Source organism: Echinops telfairi, unplaced genomic scaffold (assembly GCF_000313985.2).
Source record: "Echinops telfairi isolate 266 unplaced genomic scaffold, ASM31398v2 ScPeMD7_31;HRSCAF=116, whole genome shotgun sequence".
Classification (NCBI taxonomy): Eukaryota; Metazoa; Chordata; class Mammalia; order Afrosoricida; family Tenrecidae; genus Echinops; species Echinops telfairi.
In genome coordinates this window covers 10,077,584-10,095,189 of record NW_022103928.1, presented here as the reverse complement: position 1 = coordinate 10,095,189, position 17,606 = coordinate 10,077,584, and positions in this window count along the sequence as shown.

The following is a 17,606-nucleotide window of genomic DNA, read 5'->3' as shown; positions in this document are numbered from 1 at the left end:
GTTTTCAACTTCCCATTGTGAACAGCGGAAGCAGACTGCCCCATCTTCCTCCTGCAGTATCTTTCGTTAGGGGTCCCTAGTTTAATTATTAGATACAATCTTCATTCTAAACCCATTAACTTGTCTCATCTTCTTCATACATCACTTCCATGAACATCTCTACTTGATCTTCCACATCAGAGATTTAATTCTTACCATGACTTTTTGGCCTTGATCCTCTATGGAGATTTTCATTCCATTATTAAATGTTGTTTTTCCTATAATACTTCCTTCACCAGTCATCTTGATTTTAAGAATGTTTTCATTGTTTTCATTGCAGTGTGCTTACCGAGGGCAGCCTTTCCTGATTGCATGGAGGGCAACGTAGGAAGATATCAGCACTTTTCTAACTTTCCTCCTGTTTTGGGTGTTAACTCATTTTCAGAAACTAGTTGTATTTCTTACTCCTTCACTGTTGCATTTCTTCATAGATCCTTTTTTGCTTTGTCTTCCTTTTACTCATCTAGAAACATGCGTGGGTCACTCTGCTCTCTTGTTTGTTAATTAATAAAATGTGAACAGTTGCTACCACATCATACCTTGCATATGCTATTAACATATAAACTAGCCTCATAAAAAGGATTCTGATATATACTTTAAAATTAAATTAATATACACAGCTCTGCTTACATATCTGTTGGCCCAAAGTGATCTTATCCTATCATAACTGCTAACATTTTGTGAAGTACAAGAAAAACTACAATTCCCAGCCACTACCAGGGCTATTTCCTGTATGTTCTCCTGTCATTCCTTCCAGCTTCCTGTCCACTTGACTTCTAGGAACTTCGTTGTCTTTTTAGATGTTCAAAGAGGAATCCTACTGGGGTAAGGAGGGATTAAAGATAAATGGACACAGAACAACTCCAATGTGATATGTCAAAAAACTACATGTAGAATAGGGAACATAGTTCTACTACCCTATTAGGTATCATCTGGTGTTTAGGAGCGGTCTGACAGGGAATGGCTCTTCTGTTTTCTGTTGAGTAGTCCTTATAGTTAGTGGAAATTCATACAAAATATTGGCTGCAGCTTGATTGATTGTTTGAGAAATTGCTCTGATTTTTCCCTTGTACTGTGTCATCAATGCATTCTAATGGGAAGTTACGAGAGTGTGGAGCGGGCTTCTAGTCAGAAGCTATTCGAAGTCAGAATCCACAAGGGAGAACTTTAAGAACGTACCCAAATGATGATGAATGTCAAGTTTGTGGAGTCTGGACTAAAGATATTTGACTATATGAGAATAGAAAGATTATCTTATCTAATTAAATCAGGGTCCCAGTCTTCCCTGCATTTATTGTTTTCTTTTCCGTGGGTGGAAAAAAAAATAAAATTCTGTCTATAATGGATAACACTAAGTACCATTACAATCAAAGAAAGCTCATTTTTATTAAGCTGGACTGGTCTATGAGTGAGAGATGATTACTGACCATGACACCATGAGCAATTGGCACCATAAATATAAGACGATCTTATTGTATTGTGATTTATTTCTCTTCTAAAAATGCTTGTTTTCCTGGTTTCTGACAAAGACGGACTCCAACGCCTCACATTTTAATGAAGTTATTGGCACATTATTTAAGAAAAGTGGTGCACATTTCTTACCCCCTGGCCAGCCCCTATCAAACCATACAATAAGCACATAGACATTTGAATCACAGAATGGCTTTTTCTGAGGTGGAAATGTATTTTCAGAGGAAGGTTCAGATTTGATCGATTCCGAAGTGGTTTCTGGAGACACCATTTTACAATGCCCGTTTTAAAGCAGGGGTGTAAACCAATGTCCGTTTTAAAGCAGTGTTTGTGATTAGGCAAAACAAGCCTTCTCTGGGATTTTAGGAAAGAGGGGTGGCTTGCACATGCTATTAACATATGAGTGAAAGAAGCCTCTTTTGATGGGAGAAGCCCGTCTCAAAAAAAATACTCAGTGTCCTTGTTAAAATAACAGCATTTACCTTTGTCGTGGGGAATAAAGAGGCCCAGGCTGCTACTCTTCACATTAAGCAACATCAATTACACAGAGGCGGTCATGGAACAGCCTGCATACACTTGCATATGTAAAAAAATGTAAATGTGAAATTCAGTAATTTTTCTCCAGACTCCTCCTATGGATGCTTTGTCTTCATTTCACCAGTTCTTTGGAGGCAATTAGGGGATTCATTATTCATGCGTGGAGAGGAATCCAGTGAGTCATGGAGCAAAGGTAATTTATGAAGGCAAGCCATTCTCTCAACTTCAATGCACATAAACAATAATAATTTATTGTCATCATATGGTGGCCTGTTTTCGATTTCTCTCTTTGGCCTTGGGAAACATTAAATGCAGCATGATTTCCATGTTAAGAAAAATCAATGTATGAGGCGCTTGGATCTGATAGGCAGCCCTCCTTTGGGAGGAATGGGTGTGCCCTTGCACCGCTTTGCTTCTGCCCTTTGGAAGCACCACAGACTGGAAGTTAGGCCCCCCATTCCCACGGATGAACAGAGAGGAGAACATGATTTTATGAGTGAACGCTCACATGCATTTCCAAGCTGAGGGTCAGGAGATGAGCAGAGGGCAAGCAGGTGGAGAGTCAGAGGAAGGACAACTTCTGTCACAAACAGCCCTGATCTAGAAGAGCCCTGCAGGGAGAAAGGAAGAGGTCAGTGGGTCGGCAGCGGGCTCGCATTTTCTGGCTCAGCATTGGAACTGAGTCTTTCTCATGGTCCTCCGAGCCCCTCCCTCACGCCTTACTGTTACCTAGCGGTGTTCGTGATGTGCTGACTCACAGGAGCCCAACCCCAATTGGGAATTGAGGGCCCCAGCTTTGCAGCTGTGAGAGGAGGTCAGAGCACAGAGAAAGGCCATATGCCAAAGGTCTCTCTACAACTTTGATCTGTGAACTGAATGTTTCCATCCTTAATGTTGTGAGCTCCAGTTGCCATTATATTTCTGGGAGCATCTCGAGAACACTTTGAGGCCAATGGTAAGGAAGGGTGGGCTTCTAAGGAATGAAAAAGGGACTCAATTCAAATGTTGAGACGAAATGCTGGAAAAAAGTAAAAAGAAAATTATCATCTTCCTTGGACTTATGTAAGAGAAACATTGAAGGAATTGACTGCAGTCCCAAAGCCCAAGGGGATGGAATGCAGAAGTCCTGACACCAATTCAAGCTCCAGGAAAACACATGCAGCCCAAGGGGTCTATTGTTGATGAGAAGACGATTTAATTGCTGACATTGTCACTGGCTGCTGGACAGACTTTGGGTTGTTTTTGGTATTTAAAATATAGGAAATGTCCTCCTTTATTGAATGTACCTTTCCTTGACTGAATGGACCTACTTGTATTTTCAAGTGCTAATCTGGAAAATATTTTAAAACTGAGTGCTTGAGTGAATGTTCAGAAAGGACCTGATGTTCTCCAAAATGCCTAATTGCTGCAATTCCAAAGTTAAAATAAATAACTAAATATAAAGGAGATAACTGATAATCACTAATGAAACACTCTACTTTCATGATATCATAATGAGGTGAGATCTGATTTATGCAAAAATATCAAAGCTATTTGTCCTAGATATAAAAAAGTATCACTGTTCATGTTGTGCAGGTACCATCTTAACGTATATTTTAGGCAATAGTTCTCAATTTTTTCAGTCTCAGAATTCTTTACACTTTACTATTGAGAATCCCCGAGTTTGACTTAGAAAATTCTAGACAACACAAGAATACAGAAGCATCTATTCCATTAGTCACAAAGTCGCTGGAAAACTACTATACCCTGATAAGAGAATGAGAGTAGTTGAAACAGATAATATCTTAATATTATAATGAAAATACCATTGACCTTGAAGATCCCTTGAAAGGGTCTTGGGGATCTTCTCAGGGGTTCTCAGATCGCAGTTTGAGAATGCTAGTACACCAAAACCACACCTAATGCCCTCAAGTTCTTCAGGCTCATAACAGCCCTGTAGGACAGAGTAGAACTCCCTACCCCATTGGGTTCCCAAAGCTTTAAACCTTTATGGAAGCAGACCGCCAGGGACTTCAACCTGATTAGCAGTCAAGTACTTAACCACTGTGCCACCAGGGCTCCTGGGAGGTTGAGCTTTATATAACTTAGTTTCACCGCACAACTATACGATCAGCAAATTCTCTCTCAGAAAGTTGTTATCTTTAGTGGCAAATGAACATAATAATGTTATCCATTCCAACTGATCGCGTGGAATGGTAAATGCAGAAAGTAGATCTGAAACTGAGTTGCGAGCATCAGGGAAAACCCAGTGCAACTCAGCCCAAGGCGAAAAGACCCACAGAGTCCCTCCCTTTGCTTGGCTTTAGTTACTGTTCGCTCTGGACCTCATGGCATCTTTCGCGGTCGGGTTCTTTGTCTTGGCCCTCCTCTGTGTGTTGACTGTCTGAAAACTTGCTCACATTCTCAAGAACAATGGCTGCAGAATGTCCAAGCTTACCACTTCGCCCATCTAAATGTCTTCTTACCACCTCGCCCATCTAAATGTCTTCTTACCACCTCGCCCATCTAAAGAGAGGTGTTTCTCCTGGTGATGTCCATCGAAGAAGCACCAGTACCTAGATCCATGAGTTTTATTTACAAGTCCATTCCCACCACAATAATGTAAGTCGGGCAAATGTACCATTTATGTGAAGGCCTTCCCAGCACGGAGAGTGAGTGGCCCAGGTATGCAGAATAGAACTGTCCCAGAGGTTCTCAAGGTTGCGATGTTGAGAAGCAGACGGGCAGCTCTGTCTTCCTAGGAGCTTTTGACTGTGTTCAAACTGCAACTTTGTGATGCGTGCTTAACCCTTGGTGCCACCCAGAACTCAGGATGAAGTTGGTCCTATCCAAACCTCATGGAGGGATGGTTTCTCAAAGGAAAATTGGATGCTTTTGATGGGAGAAGAGACAGGTTGATGACCACAAGGATATGTCAAGAGTCCAAGATAGAGTAGACATCCAGAAATCCTTCTCAGGTCCTTCCTTCAGGATCAGCACTTCAGTAAGCAGCATGACCACGACCCACCTTTGTGCTGCACTGTGCTAGCTTCTGTGGTGAGTGAGACATGGAGCTTTGCCACCAGGGTTTCAAATAGCCGGGTCACCCCCGGTGACCAGACGTCAGTGAGGCTGTCAAACTAGGAGGAAAAGCCCATCAAGCTATTTCAGCAAATTAGTCAATGACAACTCTGGATCACGACAGAATAGTGTCCAATATAAGGTTGGCAGAGTGAGTGCCCAGGCTTGAAAAACACTCAAACTACACAGGAGTCACTCTGGACTCAAGCTTGACCATACCAATGGTACAAGATTTCCTTCTGCTGTACATGAGGTCGCCATGAGGCAGACCCAACTTGATGGCAACTAGTAAGCAAGCAGCAGGACATCTCCTGCCTATACAACCGTGAGAAGTGACAGTCACTACAGAGAGGCTTGACTCAGTCAAAGCCTGGGCAGCTGCTTCCCAGCCTGTCACTCTCAGTGAGCACCAGTTTGTGGTTTGAGGCACTCTGGAGTCTAATATTCCTGAAACGGCCAACGAAAGTGACTGTGAAGGGAAAGGAAAACTGCACTAAAGAACAAATAGCCTGCCAGGGGAAAACATCAATAAAAGGGAGCCAGGTGCTTGGTGTGGCAGGCTGAGCTTCCGACAATCACATATGGGAAATGAAAATTCTGGAGCTCGACTTCCATCAATAGGCCGTGGCTTCAGGTAAGATGCCATTGCCTGAATGAAAGGAGGTTATAGTTCCCCACCAGCTTGGTCCTGAAATAAAAATGACCAGTCGCATGGCTTTTCTGTAAAATGGTAATCCTTTTGGTGCCAAGATAAGCACATTTAAATGTGACACACTGGTAGGTGGTGCTGTTTTGAACGTGGTGACTGACTCAGCATGTGAACAGAGAGGGGTTTTGATGTGTGACCAGAATGCACCTGACTATTAGCCTGAGCTATAAAACACGAAACACAGCAGAGTTGTTATGACGCCTCTAAACACTATGATTTATCCCAAAGCATAAGGAGGCGTGTGAGACCTTTCACCTACTGCAATTTTCTTTTCAAGTTTATTTTAGGGTTTTATGGTAGCATCCACTAAAATTTCCTTCTTGCTAGCAGGTGTATTTATAGTTTAGCCTGTTCTGTTTTACTTCTTAAATGATGTTAGGACCCAAAGAAAGAAGATGCCTTAGGTATAAGAAAGTCAATGGCCAGCTCAATAGACATTCTGCCTCTGCTTTGTAATCCCTGCCTCATCTCTCCTCGCCCGTGCTTGGTGCAGATAGTTAATATGCTCACCTACTAACCAAGATGTTAGAGGTTCAAGTTCAGCTAGAGGTGCCTCAGAAGAAAGACTTTTTTAACTACTTTCCAAAACTCAACTCTTGAAACCCCTCCAGAAAGAGGAGATTGATAGTGGTGGTACAACATTGAAAACATCAATGTCATGGAGTTGTGGATGTGGATGGACACTGTCGTGTTGGCAGGTGTTTGTGTGTGTGCGTTTTCACTACTACTTAAAAACAAGACAAAACCAGACCCAATGCAGTATACCTTTACTTTGACACCCAGGGAGCCAAAATGAGTCAGAATAGACGTGAAAGCAATTGGATTTTCATCTCTCCCACCCACTTTTACAAGGAGTCCTCATGGTTCCACCCAGGAGTTATTGAACTATTAACTACAAGATTAGTGGCTCAAACCCACCAGGTTGGGAGATAAATGGAGCCTGGAAACCCTCTGTAGAGTCACCATGAGTCAGAATTGACTCGATGGCAGTGGGTTTGGACATGCATAATAAAATGTTGGAACCTGCTTGTTAAAGTGAAATCTTAAGAAGGATTTAATCCTTACGTCCATTGATTGAGCCATCAAACATAACTTGTAAACACATTTTCTAAATATTTCATACAGAAACTTGGAAAATACAGTTTAGTTAAACTGAAAGAAAGAGAGAGAGAGAGAGAAGCGAAGGCTAATAAACAAACAAAAAATGTCACAAATATGGCAAAATTTCATAACCTTTCTATGCAAAGGGGATTCAAAAATGTGTAGGAAAATGTATGAAAAGATAGTGGAGTTCTCCCACAAGGGTTTCGAAGCTCCTTTCAATGAGAGGACGTTTGGTCTGGGTAGGTTGTATCGAGAACTCTTCTAAGTCAATATGGAAAACATTGAGACAATTATTGGAGAACAGAAAAAAAGTAGAATCATAATTTCTCAGAATAAATGCCAAAAGACCCCATGAAAATAAAAAAACGTTTAATCTCATTAAGAAAATTAAAGTGCAAAGTAAAGCCCAGAAATCCATTTTCATCCCTAAATGTAAGAGAAATTATAAACTGATGCTTCATATTACTGACTACTGAACAAATTGTTGCAAATTTTCTGTGAATTCTAGACTCTGAGAGAATCATATTATATATTCTCTTTTTTATCTGGATACTTTCACTAGTCTGTTTTGAGATTCACCTGTTACCCTATGTATTAATATTTATTTTTGTTATTTGCTGAATAATATTTTAGTTTACCCATTAGCCTGTAGATGGATGCTTGGGTTGTTTCCATTTGGTGGCCATTAGAAATAAACAGATTCGTGTGGACACATTTTTGTTTTCCTTGGGTAAATATCTAAGCGTGAAATTGCCATAAAGCAAAGTATGTGTTCCTATTACTTTATAAGAAACTGCCAAAGTTTTTCCCAAAATGATAGACTCTTTTACATTCCCACTAGCAATATATGAGAGTTCTGGTTTCTCTACACCCTCAGGAACACTTAGAATTGTGAGACTTTTTCTTTTAGCCAGTTTAACTTTTCTGGAGTTTCCTTTATAAAGCGGAGCTATTTCAGGGGTAGTGTGATGTTCCTCAAACCCTGTCTCATCTTGGCACATAATGTCTGGTGGTTCCATTTACAGGCGAAGAATTTGGGTGGCAAAAAGTCTTATATATAGTAGGGTCTGGTCGGACTATTGGGTAGGTATTGGGTTACTAACTGCAAGGTCACCCCACCAGTTGATCCTTGGGAGAAAGGTGAGACTGTTCTTGTAAAGATTTGCAGCCTCGGAAACCCTAAAATAGGCTCCTTAAGAGTCAGAATCGACTGGGTAGTACTGGTTCTTGTTTTCTGTTTTTCATTGTGGACGAGTTACTTATTACATCAAGTTTCATATCTGTTACTATGCTAGTATAACATTGTTTAGACCACTGCTGCTATACATCATCTACGTTAATACTTAACGTGGCTGTGTCTCTACTCATTGAGTTTTGAGAAGTTCCTTAGTTCTTCTCATCCACTTAGTTTTCCACCTACTGAACGTGTACCAGCTACTGTGCGAAGAAATAAGGGGGAAAACCCAAAGCCATACAGTCTTGGGATTTTCATATGTGAACACTGTAACAGCAGGGAATGGCTAAATTGACTAGTGATTCTGCTGGTGTGGCTGTGAAGTACTTCGCTACTAACAGGAAGGTAAGTGGTTTAAACCCACCCAGTGGCTCTGGGAAGAAGACCTGACCATCTGTCCCTGTAAAGATGACATCCTGGATGCTCCCAGGGCAGTTCCACTTCTCACACCGGGTGAGTCAGAATCCACACAAAGGCTTGTAGCAACAACAGCACAGACCAGGCGCTATCTCAGTGTCTTACATAGAAACACCGTTAATCCAAAGGCCAGATGAGGTAGATCCTGTTTTATCCTTCTTTGTGATTGGGACACCTGACCTATAGAGGAACCAGGATAAGAATTCAATCAGACTTCTCTTCAGAAGGCATGCAAGCCAGAAGAGAGAGGAGTGAAATACTTAAAGTGTTGAAAGGAATTGGTTACCAAGAAAGAAGCCCAGAACTCAGTAGGTGTTTGCTTCTCTGGCCGGGAACCAATTGCCTGCCCCTGAACACTGACAGACTGATGACAGGGCAGCGTGTCCTGACCCCCATGCAAGGCCAACACTCCCTGTGACCTGGTTTCATATTGAAGTAGCCCCCCACTGCGGTAGTATGACTGTCACCTCGGTGATTATCTGACAACATTCATCGTCCTCACTAGAGTGCAAAACCAAGGAGCAGGCCACATTTCTGGGCTTTGCTTATGATTGGAGCTACAGAGTTAGCAAAGCTGGCAAAGCGCAAACGGAAACCGGACCTACTGCCATCGAGTGAGTTCGACTCCTAAAGACCCTATGGGGGAGACTAGGACTGCCCCCGTAGGGTCTGCTGGGCTGTGATCTTATGATCAAACGCACTGCCTCCTCCCTCCTCTGTCTTCTTCCACGTGGCCAGTGGGTTTGAACCAATGGATGATGGATTAAGAACTGGGTAGGTGCCTTACCCCCTGTGCCACTGAGCAATAACGTGAGCCAACACTGCAGTTCTCCTCCCGTCTCCCCAAACGGCGGTTTACAATTGGCAATAGCCGGAGGCATTGCACTAAGACACTGGCTAGCGCTGGTCAATACAGACTATTCTATTTAGAGAACTCGTTGTTCAAGGGGAGGACCCTCGATAGCGCAAATGGCTCCGGGTCCGACGGCTAAATGGAGGTTGGCTCAGCAGCCCTGTGAGAGAAAGCCCTGGTGATGTGCTCCAGTGGAAATGACGGGCGGGAAGACCTGGCGCCAGGGGCTGCTCTGAGTTGGAGTCCATCACCAGCGTTGAGCATCAGCAGCATTTGTTCAACATGTTTCTGGCCCATCACCGAATCCTACCTAGTGACACAACACACACAATGCCTCCGTTTCCGTAACTCCGCTATTTCGGCCCTCAGGAAGGTCATCGCATCTGCCTGTATTTGTGCAGTGAGAAGGAAGACCCTTTTCTCCCAGGCCTGGTCGGCTCACATCACTTTAAGAGATGCCTGCTGCAGGCCCTTTCTGGTCTGCTATTTAGCAGGTGGAAGGAAGACTCGGGAGCAGTGAGCTGGATTGGCAACATGCTTATCGCCCCCAGCGTCCATGGACTCCTGCTGTCCATCCCACAGCCTGCTCGGCATGCATCATACTGGACACACTGCCACACCGTCTTTCAATTCTGCAAGCTGACGTCAAAGCTAATGGGACTGTAATCTTGCTCCAAATTCAGTATTTTAATTTGAACTTGTCTGTGTGGGTAGGGGAAGCCATTGCTTTTCGTGGGATGCTTAGTTTTGCCCTATATCCTTATCTAAGCACCTAGCCATTCTGCAGAGCAAATCACAGCTTCGCCGATGAGAATTAGGTTGCTGTGACTTTGACGGAAGAGGGAGGTGTGGACCCATTCAGTGACACCTGACACCACCACCTGTTCCTGACGCCAATGGGCATTGAAGTGCCCATAAGTCCAAGAATCCCCCCCCCCCCCACCATTCAGCTACTTTGGACAGTTATCATTGATAACTGAAACAACTTTTATTCAAATCAAACAAGTAAATAAGCAAGTTAACAGAAAGGCTGGGTCTTATGGTCCAAGATTAAGCCGGGTGACATATTAGGTGATTATACACAATCTGCAACAAAAAGATAGTTACCTTAACAGAGTTGGGATTTTCAATCAAGCCTGTCCTAGAAGCAGTCTTTTATCATCAGAACTTGAAGGCAACACAACGGATCAGCTGCAGAGCATCCGTTAGGCCCTTATGCAGTAGCATTGTTTCTTTCATCTGCCGCTGAGGTGATTCAGTCTCACAGTGACGGCATGTGTGCACAGCAGAAAAGCGACAGACGGTTTTCAAGGCAGATCACCAGGCCTGTCTTCTGAGACACCTCTGAGTGGGTTCAAACCAACAACCTCATGCACATCAAGCACAGACAGACGCGTCTCTGTGAAACGTAGCGCTCACTGGGATGGCAAAGAGAAGGGCATGAAAGAGGATGAAGATGAGGATGGAGATGGGGTGGGATAGAAATGCAAAACACCCCATAGAGTAGTAGAAGTCAGGGGCAGGGGGTGTACTGTAATTTTTACCTTTGGAGCTAGTTTGGGCAAACTAGCTTTTGTTGCCAAAGTGTAAAACAAAGTGCAGTCATTCTCAACATGTGGTCTAGAGACCACTAGGTTCCCTCAGACTCTCTCATGGGGTCTGTGACTCTTGCAGGTATATGTAGCTACAAAGAGATTTATAACAAGAACTGGCTCATACAGTTGTCAAAGTGGGTAAATCCAGTCTGGTTCAAGCCCATGGGTCAGATGTCAGTTGGAGGCTTCCCCTGACTCCTGTCGCTGCAGTGGCTGAGGAACAGGAAGCAAGAAGATGAAGCAGCCAGGCCACGGGCTGGTGGATGCTCAGCTGACCAAGTCTTGGGCTGACAGTCTGCCATGATGGTTCCTGGGGTGGGCAGGTAATATAACAAGAGACTGATGAACTAAACGCAGGATCCAGATCCAGCAATATAAGTGAGCTTACTTCCACACACTGGCTATACTAAGAGTAATTCAACCCTGAATAAAGCCTTCTTCAGCTGTATCAAGCCTATGATCAAATTAAGGAGTGAGTATTCTACCTAATTCCCATAACTGCTTAGCAGATTCTCTGAAAATCTCATTATGTAGTTGACCACACACTATGTTAGATCATATCACAGGAGAATCCTGGCCCACCCAGGATAGAGAACCTAACTACCACAGGGTCTGTGAGGTCAGATTATTTTCATCATAATAGTAAGCTATCATTTGCCTTTTATAGTCATTGTCTCACCAATGCACTAGTGAGACATGATGAGTGATGACATCATCAGTGAAAGCTGACCAATGGAATGCAGGCATCCTATTCTTGTGCTTTCTATAATTTTCTAAAGTATTAGATAGGTGGCTATGAGTTGGACTCAACTCACTCGATGTGGGCCAGTCTTTTTCAGATATTAACTCGTTCTGTTCCCAATACTACTGTGCTCTCACTATTTTATATCCATTCAATTATTATAAAATTGCAAAAGATTCTCTTCATGGCCACAAACACAACCGGAAGCAAGTACACTGTGTGGCTCAGTTTTGCAGCAATGTATTAATCTTTTTCTAAAACATTTCTAAATTACATTTTTAGCTAACTTGCTTTAGAATTTGATAACATTTTATTTAAATATGACAGAAAATGAATTTCTCTTTTTCTGGCATGGGTCATTGGACTATAAAAGGAAGGTTTTAAAACTTGCTGTGTGAATCCACAGCTGCACAGGGATTACCTGAGCATAGGTAAAGATGCTGGGGGGAAACACACTGTTTTTGTCACAGAGAAGAGGGGAATCCATTGCAAGGGAAGCAAAGAGAGTTGACAATAGGAAATGAAGGTAGGAGAGAGCCAGTTGGTTTTATTTGTTGTTATTTGTGTCGTTGAGTCAATTCTGACTCATGTGACACTATTTTCCAGAGCAGAGCTGCCCCATAGGGTCTCCTTGGCAGCCATCCATATGGGCACAGATCACCAGGCCTTTCTCTGAAGACTTGTGGATGGTTCAAACCACTGACATTTGAGTTAGTGGCCAAGGGATTTACCATTGGACCACCAGAGTGTGTTAGTCCAGGTAGATTAGAGAAACAAATTCATAGACACTCATAAGTGTATAAGAAAGAATTTTATATACAAGAACAATTGAATATTGCGACAACATCCCAGCCCAGTCCAGATCAAGTCCATAAGTCTGATATTAGCCCATATGTCCAATACCAATCTATAAATTCCTCTTCAGACTCATGCAACACATGCAATGAAGCCAAATTCAGGAAGATCACAGGTCAATGGGTGGAAAGTCTTGTGGATCCAGTGGCCTGGAAGCATCTCAGCGCTGGCAGGGGGCTCCACGTGGCTCTTTCAGCTGGAAGGCTCTAGCTTAGTTCCACGTGTCTTCTCAACAGGAATGTCTCACAGGGAGCGTTTCCTGTTTCCAATGAGCTATTTATCTCATTAGCACCTCCAAATGAGGCCATCAGCTCACAACCTGGTTGACAGGCTAACCTCCACTCCTTCACCCTTAAGTCTCAAATTGACAACAGATTATGTAACTACCAAACAGGACTCCTCTTTACTTTCTAGCATTATGGTGCTAGTGAAGTTGTGACATCACTTTTAGGACAGTCACTTGAAATGTAAAAAAAAAAAAGAACAGACTATTTTAACCATAGATCTGTGATGCTCTCTTCAAAAGCCCTCAATCGCTACCGATTTCCAAAGCAGAAATGAACTCAGTGTCAAAGCATCTTATCGGTTGAGTATTGCATTTTCAGGAGAAGTGTACACAATAGCCCAAACCTAATAAATCCTTAGCACTGACATTGCTGAATGCTTACTGTAGGGAAGTCTGTACCAGAAATAGCGGCAGAGCCAGTTTCCAACGTGTGGAAGCTCATTCATCCAGAACTTCAGCTGCAAGCCTAAAGACGACACTAATATCTCATCTGGGAAATGGAGCTGAAGTTTGATAAATGGGTGAATCTAGAGCCGAGCCTGCTTGCTCTTTTGCTGGTATTTGTTTGCCATCCCACCGACTCTGCATCCACGAAGATCTTCTTTTGTGGAAGCAAAGCAGCGAGAACAAGGGTGCTAAACACCAAGGACTGTGCTGCTCCCAGCATCAACCATTGAAGCTGGGAAGGGCAGCATCTGCCCCCAAACAAAGTTCAGGAGGTAACAAGGGGCCGAAAAGATGGGTGGGTGGCAACAGAGAGCCCAAGGAGAACATGGGGATTGCACGGAGGACACTACAACTCAAGTCATGAAATGAAAATTGTATAAATTGTCGCATAGGAAACAAATTTGCCTGTGAACTTTATGCAAATCACAATAAGATACCCAAGGCCCCGCGCCCCACACCACCCCCCTCCACAAACCCTATGTGGAGTAGCTTTTCTAAGTTTCATCATCTAATGATGGCGCAGCGGTGGTGGTGCTTGCACGTACGGTACAATAGCAACGAAGGCTCAACTGCTGAGCCTTAGCATGAACCACAGCACTATACTAGCAGCAAATATTGTATCTTTCTTAACTGCCACGTACTCACCAAAGCAGCCCTGCTGGTGAAGGCTAGGAGCTTGGGTGCTAACTGCAAGGTAAATTGTTCAAACCCACCTAGTGGTTTTGTGGAGAAAGGCCCAGTGCTCTGCTTCTGTAAAGATGACAGGCTAGAAAACCCTGGGGGCAGGTGTGCTCGGCTGTGGGGCAGCCCTGCATTGCATTGAACTCGATGGCACCTAACAGCAACAGTAATGTATCCTCCTAGTAAAAAAAAAATGACAATAATAAAAGAATAACTTTCCGTTTCACTGAAGAGCATCTTTGATGAAGCAGACAAGTTGTAGTAGTCACATAATTTCATGTCAAAAGTGTAGGGGTAGAGTCTAACCTGTCAATCAGGTCACAGCCTGATGGAGACTCCTTGTGGGTGTGGCCTTCTCATAAGGAGGGTCCTGGGAACCTCCCTCCACGCCCCCCCCCACTCTCTTCTTCATCTTCCTGCTGGTGAGCCACTTGGAGACCTGCCAGTTTCCTGGATATGTGTCTACCACTATTGGATCCACAAGATTTTGCACTCACCTGCCTACGATATCCCTGCATTCTGCACCATTGCATATGGCTGTTTGAGTCTGAAGAGGGACATATGGACTAGCTTCAGACTTACAGACTTGACTTGGACTGGACTGAGATATTTTCTCATTATATAATTAGTTTTGATATAAAGCTCTCTCTTTACAGACACATACATGAGTGTTACTGGATTGGTTTCTCTAGTCAACCCAACCTAACACATGTCTTTTGTCTTATGAATGATCAGCTTTCAGGTGTGTGAGATTTCAGTATTGTGTGTGATCAAATAGAAGGTACACAGAGAGCAAGCGTTTCTCTTGCGAGCTCATCTAACCACCTGTGGAGCACCATCTCAGCTTGCAAAACTGTGGTTCGGTGGACAAGTCTATCTGTCGGTTAGGCTTTTGAAAAGGAAGCGAAACTGTCACTTCAGACAAAATACTGGACAGTATGTGTTATCAATGATAACATTTGAACCTACCAGTGAAGCTTCAAATACTGGAAAACATCTAAGTGCCACCAAGAACCAGACATGGTAAATTTTTTCTAATGAGTTTGCTGTTAACATTAATATGTGTAATTTTTAATATTTTAATGATGTGTGCAATATTTGGATGTGTATATCTGTATATACTAAGCCCACCACTTCTAGGTCCAGGTCAATTCATATCGACCCTATAGGGCAGAGTAGAATTGCTTCATAGAGTTTCTGAGACTATAAATCTTTATAGGAGCTTCTCCCGAAGAGAAGCTCGTAGGTTTAAACTGCTCAGACCTGGAGGTTAATAGCCCAGTGCTTAACCCACGATACCATCAGAGGTCCCTTACATATAATTTAGTGAATTCATCCTTTGCTTCCTTTCTGCTTCTTGTTCTTCTTCACCTAATTTTGCTGTGAAGTAGGTGAAGGTGTCCAGAACAAACCATAGGTTTACATTCCACAGTTCACACACATTCTGATTCAACTCATTCACTGCAATGCCCGCCATGTGCTGTTGCTTATCCCACTCCCTCGCTGTGTTTCCTGTGTCCCGTCTTCCTTCTTTCTAACCCTCTGAACCCTGTCCTTGGCTAGCTGCCATCCTTTTGATTTAAAGAGCTGATTATTCCAACGCAGAGGTGAGTTTAGTTCCAGCCTGAAGGGTGACTAAGGGTCATATTCTTAGGGTGCCACCAGTCTCTATCCAACCAGTCAGCCTGGCTTCTTTTATGATTTTCTTATGATTTTATGAGTTCTTGAATTGATCATTTTCAAATGATCAATTTGTGATGCTACAAAATCATTCATGCTTAAAAAAAACCTTCAACATATAAATTATGCAGTGGATTTCAATCGATTATGCACAAAGCTCATTGATACAATTTCAGATTTCACATCAAGACTAACCTCTAAGAAACTACCACAAGCCCCAGAGACCATTTCAAACTCCTGGTTGTGTTGTGCCTGACAAAATGGCATTCACAAATTCAAGACCAAAATCAGAATGGGAGAGTGTTATACAGCTACACGGTAAAATATGGAGCAAAGATGGTGAACCATTTCTGCAATTATCTGGAGTTATATTAGTGATCATGGAGCCTCTCCTGCTGTGCTAGGTGTGCTACATACATTTGAGCAAATTCCTGCAATGTGGGCATTTGTGTAAACAAGGATTCTTCATGGCAAGTGGTAGACTCCCCAAAGAAACTATTTTATGCAAAAGTAGATTTAAGGGCTTATGTAAGTGGGAAGCAAATCAATAACAGGTATTTGAACATGGCTGAGTTATTGAGTTATGATCTGGCAACATCTAGGGGCTCTGTCTTTGTGCATCGTTCACGTTTGTTTCCTCCACATGCTGGATCCATTCTGCAAATGCCAAGAAGCCAAGCTTCTGCAGGTTTACATGACGCTCATGGTTTGCAATCCTGGGGTATGGGTGGAGTGGGGGCATGGGCGGTTGGTTGGAGGTGGTGAAACAGAACATCTTTTCCATTTGATTTGTCTAGAAAGTCCTTCGGGACACCCTCATTGCCGTGGCACTCAAACTTAGCAGAAAGCAAACCCCCTGCCACTGACTCATGGTGACCCTATAGGGCAGGGCAGAACTGCCTGCTGTGGGTTTTTGAGACTGCTTAAGGACGGTGAGTAGGTTTGTCATTTGTGTCAAACCCAATCACTTGACAGTAGCTGCCAGGATTGGCAAAATGAGAAGGATGTTGGGACCAGAGAGAAAAACCTGTGCTGGCTGGAAACATCATCCATGGGTGCAGAAGAAAAGGATGGTGTTCAGGTATGTGTGCCACCGTAACTTAGCATGTTTTTGTCATTTGGCCATGACTACAAAACCAGGTGTCTCTTATATGTTTATAAGAAACATAAGTATTTTATGAGTCACTTAGAGGCAACTACAGACAGCATAATTTTATAATTTAAGCAGTACCTATTGAGCTAATTTTGTAAATTCAAATCAAACAGCCACAATTGTCTCATTCATGCATTCAATAAATATTTATTAGGAGTTTACCTTGGGCACACACTATGCCAGACCCTGCCAAGGTTTATAAAATGCCCAGATACCTTACATTCTAAACTTTAAAAGCCTCAACTTTCTGTTTTCAGTAGGAAGCATAACACTGATCTTAGACGAGTTTTGAAGGGCTATTTAAGGGTTATGTTATTACTACTAAGCAATGAATATGATCCCATCTAATTTATATTATGGAATCGTCTACTCCAAAAGTAACACGTGAACACCCACGATCACTTTCTGTTCCAAGAGTTTGCACATTTCTGGCCCAAGCTCTGCAGGAAATAGTGTGCACACATTCAATTACCTTTAGAGGTACAAATTAGCCATTGCTCTTTTCTCTAATGAGGATATGGCTTATGTTTACTTGCTTGGAATGAGACCCATTCTACTCTGGAGCAGGCGCATAGCTGGATGGGTTAGCATGGCTCTCACGCTCTGATGACTCTCAATCGTCTGCTTGGACGTGTCTCAGGGCTGCAAGTTACAAACAGAAAGGATGCCTGTGGTCGTCTTCATGCTGCTGTGCAGTATGTGGTAGGTGGTTTCCACACTGTAAGCAATATTTTGGATCCTGTA